At 43.5% G+C, this 8,718-nt stretch overlaps 1 pseudogene; it reads right to left on the bottom strand.

The window, feature by feature from the left end:
* Positions 1 to 4,554: 4,554 nt before the first annotated feature.
* LOC103289382 (60S ribosomal protein L12-like) lies at positions 4,555 to 5,178 on the bottom strand (annotated as a pseudogene).
* Between the last annotated feature and the right edge of the window lie 3,540 nt (positions 5,179 to 8,718).

Genomic DNA, 8,718 nt, shown 5'->3' with positions numbered 1-8,718 from the left:
CCACAGCCGGCCTCGCCCTCAGCTGCCACCCCCCCCCCCCCCCCCGGTTCCCCGTTTGCCATCAGGTGATCGGAGCCTGACAGCCAGGGAAAGGTACCAAGAGGTGATCAGTGTGCCTCATAGTGACTGGTCGAACGGTTGTTCTGGTTGTTCTGCTGTTGGGGTCAATTTGCATATGATCCTTTTATTATATAGGATACCCAATTTCCACCAGAAACATTATAAGATAGGCAAAGAAACAAACGTGTGTTTTATACACAGTGGGGGAAGTAGCCAAGAGGAACCTAGACAAAGATTTCTTTTGGACTTACTAAACAAAGATTTTTAAAAGAGCTCTAATAAACAGGTTCAAAGAATTAAAAGAAACTATCAAAAGTTAAAGGTATGATAAGAATGTTTCAACAACTAGAGGTTATCAGTAATGTGATATTAAATAATGAAGATCTCCTTTGAATAACTTAGCCTTCCACCTTAGGAAACTGGAAAAGAGCAGTCTAAATGCAAAGCTAGCAGAAGGAAGGAAATAGTAAAGCTTAGAATGGAAACAATAGTCGCTGTGTGTTATCTCTGGGAAAGTGAGCCCCTGAGAGGAGACAGCCTTCTTCACAGGCAACGTGAAAGGGTGTTGATAGCATGTTTCTGAGCCAAGAGTTTGAGGTGTTTGGTTTCTACAGAGTATCATTGTTGCAAAGGGCCTTGGGCAAGTGATGGGACAGACAGGTAATATGAGATAAACACCGACTGTCATTTCCTGTTCCCAGAGGCAAGGTCCAGACTCCAAGTTTTGACAGTTATAAGAGGGTTAAACCTCAAATTGTCCTGCCTGTGTCCTCCCCCCAAATCCCCAGTCACTTTCACCTCTGGTCACTATAAGAGACACTTTCCCATCCTTTGCAAAACCGTCCACAAGTGGCTGGATCAGCAGCGACAAGGAGAGAAAAGACCCTCGACAGAGAGAGCTCTGGACCTGCAGTGACCGTAGCAAAGGTTGAGAAGGATCCCAGGAACACATGGCAAGAAGGGAGAGGCATGTGGCTGGCAGTCTCCAGTCCTGAATACTAAGTGTGGAGCCCATTCTCCACACGCAGTCCCTGGGAGCGTGACCCCAAAACCTCTGAACCAAGAGAACACAAGTATTTGTATGACTCACTGCCCAAGGGAATGGACAGATGGAAACATCAAGCTGAAACAGACTGAGAGGTAACATCTATCACACGCTCAATATTAATTAAAACGATGACATGGCAGCTAAGAAAGTGAATACAATCTCAGGCTCCATGGACGTAAGTAAACTGTCTGCAATGAGAGAGCAACTCCCTGTGGTCTGACAGCCGGAGGGCACAGAACTCATTGCCCCAGTCTAAGCACCACCATGTGAAGAGGGCACACAAACAGATGACAAGATGTCAGGTACTTGAGGGAGACTGAGCAGCACTGGCATTGTCAAAGGAATAGGGTGGGATGGTCACTGGGAATTTAAGAAAAATGTAGGAAGTGTAGCTAGAGAAGAAAAATATTGGCACGGGGAAGTCAGAAGTAGAAATGAGATTGTATTCCAAATATTTTAAGAGCTACCATGTGGAAAGAGGAGTAGATGCTATTTAGGATGATTGATTACAAAAGGGTATACTAGAATGAGAGTCACCAGGGGAGTGGAGGCAGATTTCAACTCCACACCAAGATGAGCTTTTCTGCCTAGAAATGTCCTCTTCCTTTTGGCATAATTTAGTCTCAACATTAATTAAAAGCCACTTAGATAAGAAGCCAATATTTTCTATTTCCTTGGATAGTAGCTTCAAAAAGATTTCTGTGAAATTACTGATAATAATCTCAGGGAGAAATGGGAGAATAGAAAAAAAAATTCCCTAGGATGAGTCATATTCTACAAACCACCCATTTTTCAATGATTTAAAAAAAAGAGCAAAGACTTCTAATAAGTGTTTTTGTGACTAGATTCAAAGTCAGATGTGGAAATTAAACATAAATTCTTTTCCAGCAAAAGAAAATGGGGAGAAACTTTTAGTAATTTGAGCTTCCAAAGGATGGATTGAGAAACAGGAGGGTCCATGGGTGAAGAGCAGGATCCTGGCAGAGGACCCTGGAAAAGAGATTTTTGGGTTGAATGGGAGGGGCGAGGGATAACTCTAATGCCCTCTAACCTGAACTTTTCAGGTGTCCAGGGAGGAAAGCAAGCCCAGGCTGGGCTCAGAGTCTTGGCTCAGCCACTTACCAGCCACACTATCAGGTCCCTGAACTTTCTTGACTTCTTTCTCCACCTGAAACATGAGAAAGCTGGACCAGGTGATTGCTAAGAACTTTGCTAGCTCTGGACAGTAGGCTTCAGACAGAGTTCGAGATAGAGGCCTATTCCATACACTTTCTGCATTCGTTTATCAATTAAACTTGATTCCCGAGACAACTGCTGTACTAGCAATCATAGGAATATTTTTTAAGCGAGCAAATAAACCAGGATAAAATAAAATTTTGTATGAAAACTCTTACACACAAATTCAAAATTGATGTCACCAAAAAGGGAGTAAGACCCAGTCATCCAGTTAATGGCACCAACCTAAAACTACAAAGGTAAACCAAACCCTTTAATTGAACAACTTTTTAAAAAAGCTATATGTGCTTCACAGCAATTTTCATCACCTGCACAAGAAGAAAAGAAATGCCTCTGAATAATTAAGTATGCTGTTAAAATATTAAATACCTCCTACAGGCAGTGACGTGATCTATTTATCTGGTGTCAGTCTCTCTCCTGGTACCACCTGCATCTATTCATGCTCCACAAACACAAGGTCAACGACCTTTTAACAGAGGAGGATCACAGGTTGCATCTTCCTCTCACCTGCCTGGCTGCTGCCGGGATCTAGGTAGAAGTAGGCAGTGGATGGTTAGGAGACAAATTGACAAAGCTGGAGGCCTCCTGATTCCAATTCTGCAAGGACCTGAACAAAGTGATCGGAGAAGTGGCTCTGCCCTCTATTTTTTTTCTATTTAAGTTCAAAACATTTATTTTCCTTTTATAAGTTTTGCTTCTCTCTCTCTCTCTCTCCCTCCCTCTCCCTCTCCCCCCCCCCTCTCCCCCTTTCCCTCTCTCCCTCTCTCTTAGAGAGAAAACAGAGGAAACATCGATCAGTTGCCTCCCACAAGTGCCCGAAAATGTTTGTGCCCTGACTGGTAATTGAACCCACCACCTTTTGCTGCTCAGGTTGAAGCTCCAATCAACTGAGCCACCTGGCCAGGGCTTACAAGTTTCAATGAACCCTTAAGTCAGGCTATTTCCCTTTTTACTGGTAGGAAAAAATAATGTATTCAGTTTAAAACTCAAGAGATATAAAAAATATTAAGGTCAATGGCTCTGATGAATTTGGCAACACTTCAGTACCATTCAGGTAGTAGGGCCTGTCACTCTGTGATTTTGTGGCTGTGAATTTATTTTTCTCCTTATTGTTTTATATACACACATGCATATGCATACACACACGCACACACACAAAGTACCCGATACATACGGTTGCCTTTTCACCTCAGGATGCCTGATGCCACTTACTAGCTCAGGGACATGTCAAATCACCTTAAGTCTCCTAACCTCTTATATATAAAACAGGGATAGCCCTAACTGGTTTGGCTCAGTGGCTAGAGTGTTGGCCTGCGGACTGAAGGGTCCCAGGTTCAATTCCAGTCAAGGGCATGTACCTTGGTTGCAGGCACATCCCCAGTAGGAGGTGTGCAGGAGGCAGCTGATCGATGTTTCTCTCTCATCAATGTTTCTAACTCTCTATCCTTCTCCCTTCCTCTCTGTAAAAAATCAATAAAAAATATGTTCAAAAATAAATAAAACAGGGATAAAAATACACTGGCTAAATAAGTAATGTGTACTTATTTATCTCTTCTTATCTTGTGCCTGCCTGTTCATAAGTTCTATAAAGTTGTGATTTGTTATTAACTACAATGACTGGCTGAGTATAAAATCTGAATGCTTTCCAAAGCTGCAAACATGAACACTCAGCCAGGGGACAACACTGTAATATTTCAAAGTATGAGGAGGCATTCTGCATTGTCACCATCACTAGAGGAAGCTATTGCCATCAGAGCCAGGAGCCAGGAAAGCCCTGTGCTCTACAACAGCCAGGAACAATGCGCCAATCAAAATGCCCATATGCCTTTGTCAAGAAATACTGGAAGACATTTTGAAGAATCACACCCAAGACTGTAAAAATATTAATATTAAAACATATCCCTAGGACAGTGGTCGGCAAACTCATTAGTCAACAGAGCCAAATATCAACAGGACAACGATTGAAATTTCTCGTGAGAGCCAAATTTTTTAACTTAAACTTCTTCTAACGCCACTTCTTCAAAACAGACTCACCCAGGCCGTGGTATTTTGTGGAAGAGCCACACTCAAGGGGCCAAAGAGCCGCATGTGGCTCGTGAGCCGCAGTTTGCCAACCACGGCCCTAGGATGACAAATGCAGAGAATAAGAGTCATGACTAGCTGGGAAATGGCCAGGGCTCTTCCTGCTCCACGACCTTTTTTCTTGGTTGTCAATAATTTTTAATGGAAACATTTTCCTTTGTAGTTCTTGAACTTGCCGGACATTCCACTGCACCACTGCTGATATCATCTGTGATGTTGCAAGGGTGGCGGCCATCAACATTGCAACGCACAGACTGGGCAGTCTCCAGGATCTCTTTAATGGTTCCAGAGAGCTCTCTAGCTAACGATCGGTGCCTCATCTGTCCGGCAATGCTGACAATCTCATCAAAAGTGGTATTTCCACTTAATGTTTAATGTGTTGTTTTTTTTTGCTTCTTTCTGTCTCTTGGAAGGCTCTTTGAAGGGCTTTGATGATCAGGGCAGAGGCAAGAAGGCACCACCTCGGTCTGTGTTTGTCTGTTCTGAATGGTCAGTTTCATGTAATCCTCAGACCCTTCCAATCACTGGTTGCTTTGGCGATGTCATCACCAACCTTTTTCGGAGTCAGGCCCAGGGGGGCAACTGGGGCTCAGGGCAGACGTGGCACCCACTTCCCCACCAGTGCACCGCAGGTATACAACTTTGATTTTGTTGGGGTTGAACTTCAGCGGCATGGTGGAGTCGGCTGGTGTCAGATGAACCCGGATTGGGGACAACCAAAGAAAGGTGCACCTGAGCCTCCTGCAGGTCGAAAGCTGAAAACACCACATGTATTGACAGGGCTCTGCCCAAGTTCTCACCACGCCTGGATTCTGAGAGCTGGATACTCTGTTTCACTATAGTGACTGATCAGGACACACTTTGGGAATAGAACAGAACTGAATGGATGATAGGGTCTAACAGAGGCCCCAACCCCTCACTGAGAAGGGAACACCAAATGGAGCACATGGGGCTTTCCTCCCATCACTTTGTTTTAGACAATCATTTCAAACAACTTGCTTCTTTATGGCAACCACCCATGTAACAACCAGCCAATGCAAATAGACCTGTCCCTTAAGCAATCTCAAAAATACATTTTTATTGACTTCTAGAAAGGAAGGGAGAGGGAGGGATAGAAACGTCAATGATGAGATTCATTGATTGGGTGCCTCCTGCACCCCCTGCTGGGGATCCAGCCAACCTGGGGCATGTGCCCTGACTGGGAATCGAACTGTGACCTCCTGGTTTTTAGGTCAATGTTCAACCACTGTGCCACACCAGTAGGGCAATAATGCAAATTCTAGTAAATGCATCTTAGTCACATAGTGGACATTAAAAATCTCTCCCTGAAACCTGAATTGCCAGAATGCCATCACCCACGAGTGCTTGGGCCATGAAGCCACAACAGAGTATTTGAGATACAAACACCTTAGCTGTCTATCAAGGTTGCCCAACTCCTAAGGCCAATTCTTGGAGAACAAAATATGCATTTGGGGTTTCTGGGGGCTGCCTGCTCACTTGGGAGTTCCTTGAATAGGTAGGATGGCATCATTTCAGGGCGGGAACACAGGCCAGATGACACTGAGGTTACTAATCTGGCCGAGGACAAGAGACAGGAGTTTGTAGGTGCCACAGTAAGCATGTGAGTTACGATAGCTATAATTAAATGGCTACATATTCTCCTACCAAATGCAGTCTCAAGGGACACTGCTTTCTACTGGAATACTGGCCAGCAACTGCCACTAACATGTAAATTTCTGTATACCCCATTCACATGCCAGTATCGATTCATATCATTGTACCAACCAAAAATGAGCTTTTCAGCTCCCACACAAATTGGCAACATTGCAAGGATGACAACTTTTATGTACATGCCTATCTTGTATGGGCTTGGCTTTAGCAGTCCCTTTCATCTGTGACTTAAAGTCACTTTACAGACCAAGAGAAAAGTATGCTTTTATCCTTAGGCAGTTATACCAAGACAATATATAAGAATGTATGTGTGGCCCCAGCTGGTGTGACTTGATTGGTTGGGTGTCTTCCTGTGCAACAGGAGGTTGCCAGTACGATTTTCCTCAGGGCACATGCCGGGACTGTGGGCTTGATCCCCAAAAGGGGGTGTGCAGGAGGCAACTGATCGATCAATGTTGTGCTCTCACATTGATGTTTCTCTCTACCCCTTCCTCTAAAAATCAACAAATTATTCTTTATTTTAGAACATGTATGTATGCATGCATATACATGTATGGTGGGTATCTGTATACATATATGTGTATATTTCATTTGTTCTCTTAAAAAGAGTAACTCCATGCCCCAAAATAAACACCCCTAAATTTAATAACCACTCAAAAAAAAAAAAATTCACCTCCCTTGCTTTCCTAAGTTAATTCCACTCTGTTCCAGTGAAACAGACTGCTCTGGAGCAGCCGGTCATGAAAGCTAAGGCTCTACTACCTCTGCACATTGACAGGCATCTCCCAACCCCAAAGGCACCACTTCCCGGGACTATCTTACACCCAAGTATAAACCTCTCCACTAACAAGCAAGCGTTAGGGTCACCTCTCTGAATATATTTGTCTCCTACAACCTTTTCCATAATCTGCCTCCAAAAAATAAGGTTACTGGCACTTACCAAAACAGGAAGCTTTCCAAAAGCCACCCATGCAAGCATACCACTACTCAGAACCCTCTAGTTGTGCATGATTTAATAAAACTGACCATATAGGATAACGCTGTTTATTAAAAATATATCCAGGGAGAAGGAAGTCAGTGCATTTATGCAATTTTACATACACATCTGTAGTTTGAGGTTCCATTATTCCAACAGTTCATATAAATCACTGTTTCAGATCAGAGAGAAAAAAATGCTTTACACAGGAGATTAGCAATTGGTTATAGGTTTGGTCATGAGTAGGCTTGTTGTAAAAATAAAACCACCTCTTCCAGTATTAAAGAATGTTTCCTTTATGCAGGAAAGTCTTTAGAGTTAAGAACTTTTCCTTGCACCAGAATTTACTTCAAGTTCTTAGAAAACAGTCAACCCTCCATTTTCTAGAAATATAAATGCTATATTCTGTCTGGGATCTTTTTCTTTTGAGGTAACAAAGGAAGCATTTTCAGTGATCTGACACTAGTTACCCTTGAGCTGGCATGCCAGCTCCTGCCGTGGCAGACCTAAGACCCATATAAGAGCATTTCTCAGAGTTAGAAATACAGCATATGACATTTCCAAACAACATTCTTATTACAGTAGGGAAAAACGGGTCATAAAATCCAGACCAAGATAAATGGATGCAAAGTTTGATCATCTTTGCTAAAGGGGAATGGACACTAGCATCCAGAATACCCTCAAAGGGCGTGGTTTCTGAATGCACTAACATGTCTTTCCCCTGTAAGTCTCCTTTCTTAACTTTTTTTTTTCTTGGAATATCAGCAACATCGCCATTTCCTGAGTTTGTACTCACTGACAAAAATCGGGAGCACAGAGCACAGCCTCAAAACCTGATGAAGCAGAGGGAAGACAAACCTTCAATTCGCTGGCGAGAATCCTTCCTGTGGAAAACCAAGACTTGAACCTAATTTCCTAGATGCAGAAGTTGGGGCTTCGTCACTCAGCCTTAGGGACTTTATGCACAGGTGGCCCTAGGGAAGTTCAGGCTGTTCACAGCCTTCTGGAGTTCCATACTGAAGTGTTGTCCAATGCAGAGAAGAGGGACTTTGGGTACTACCTTCTTTATAAACTGTGAAGGTGAGAGGAAGTTTACCAATATAAACACAGGACACCAGAGCTGAGGAACAGGAAGAGAGAAATCTGTACCCTTATGCGTGGCTGTGTTTAAGGTTTCTGCTGAATTAGGCTAAGGCAGTGGTGGGCAAACTCATCAGTCAACAGAGCCAAATATCAACAGTACGATTAAAATTTCTTTTGAGAGCCGAAAACCGACTTCTGCGCATGGGCCACGAAGTTTCAATTGCACTGTACGTGTGCGGCCGCACGTGGTATTTTGTGGAAGAGCCATACTCAAGGGGCCAAAGAGCCACATGTGGCTCTTGAGCCACAGTTTGCCGACCACTGGGCTAAGGTATCTACAACTTTCTCCATGTCTGTCCCCAATTAGACTACCTAGACCTTACAATTCCCTTTGGGGAGGGAGGAGGGGGGATGGAATTACATGTAACTCCCTCTCCCTTCCTTCTTAAAAAGAAAGTTCCAATAAAAATATACAAAGCAGATTAAACCAGTCACTGTCGAACACACCACGACATACTTGGTGTTAGCTGCCCAACATCTGACTGACTTCATCTCAGCAAAA

The sequence above is a fragment of the Eptesicus fuscus genome, chromosome 11 (genome assembly GCF_027574615.1).
Source record: "Eptesicus fuscus isolate TK198812 chromosome 11, DD_ASM_mEF_20220401, whole genome shotgun sequence".
Lineage (NCBI taxonomy): Eukaryota > Metazoa > Chordata > Mammalia > Chiroptera > Vespertilionidae > Eptesicus > Eptesicus fuscus.
Note: the sequence above shows the minus strand (reverse complement) of the source record. Positions and strands in the feature narration are given on the sequence as shown.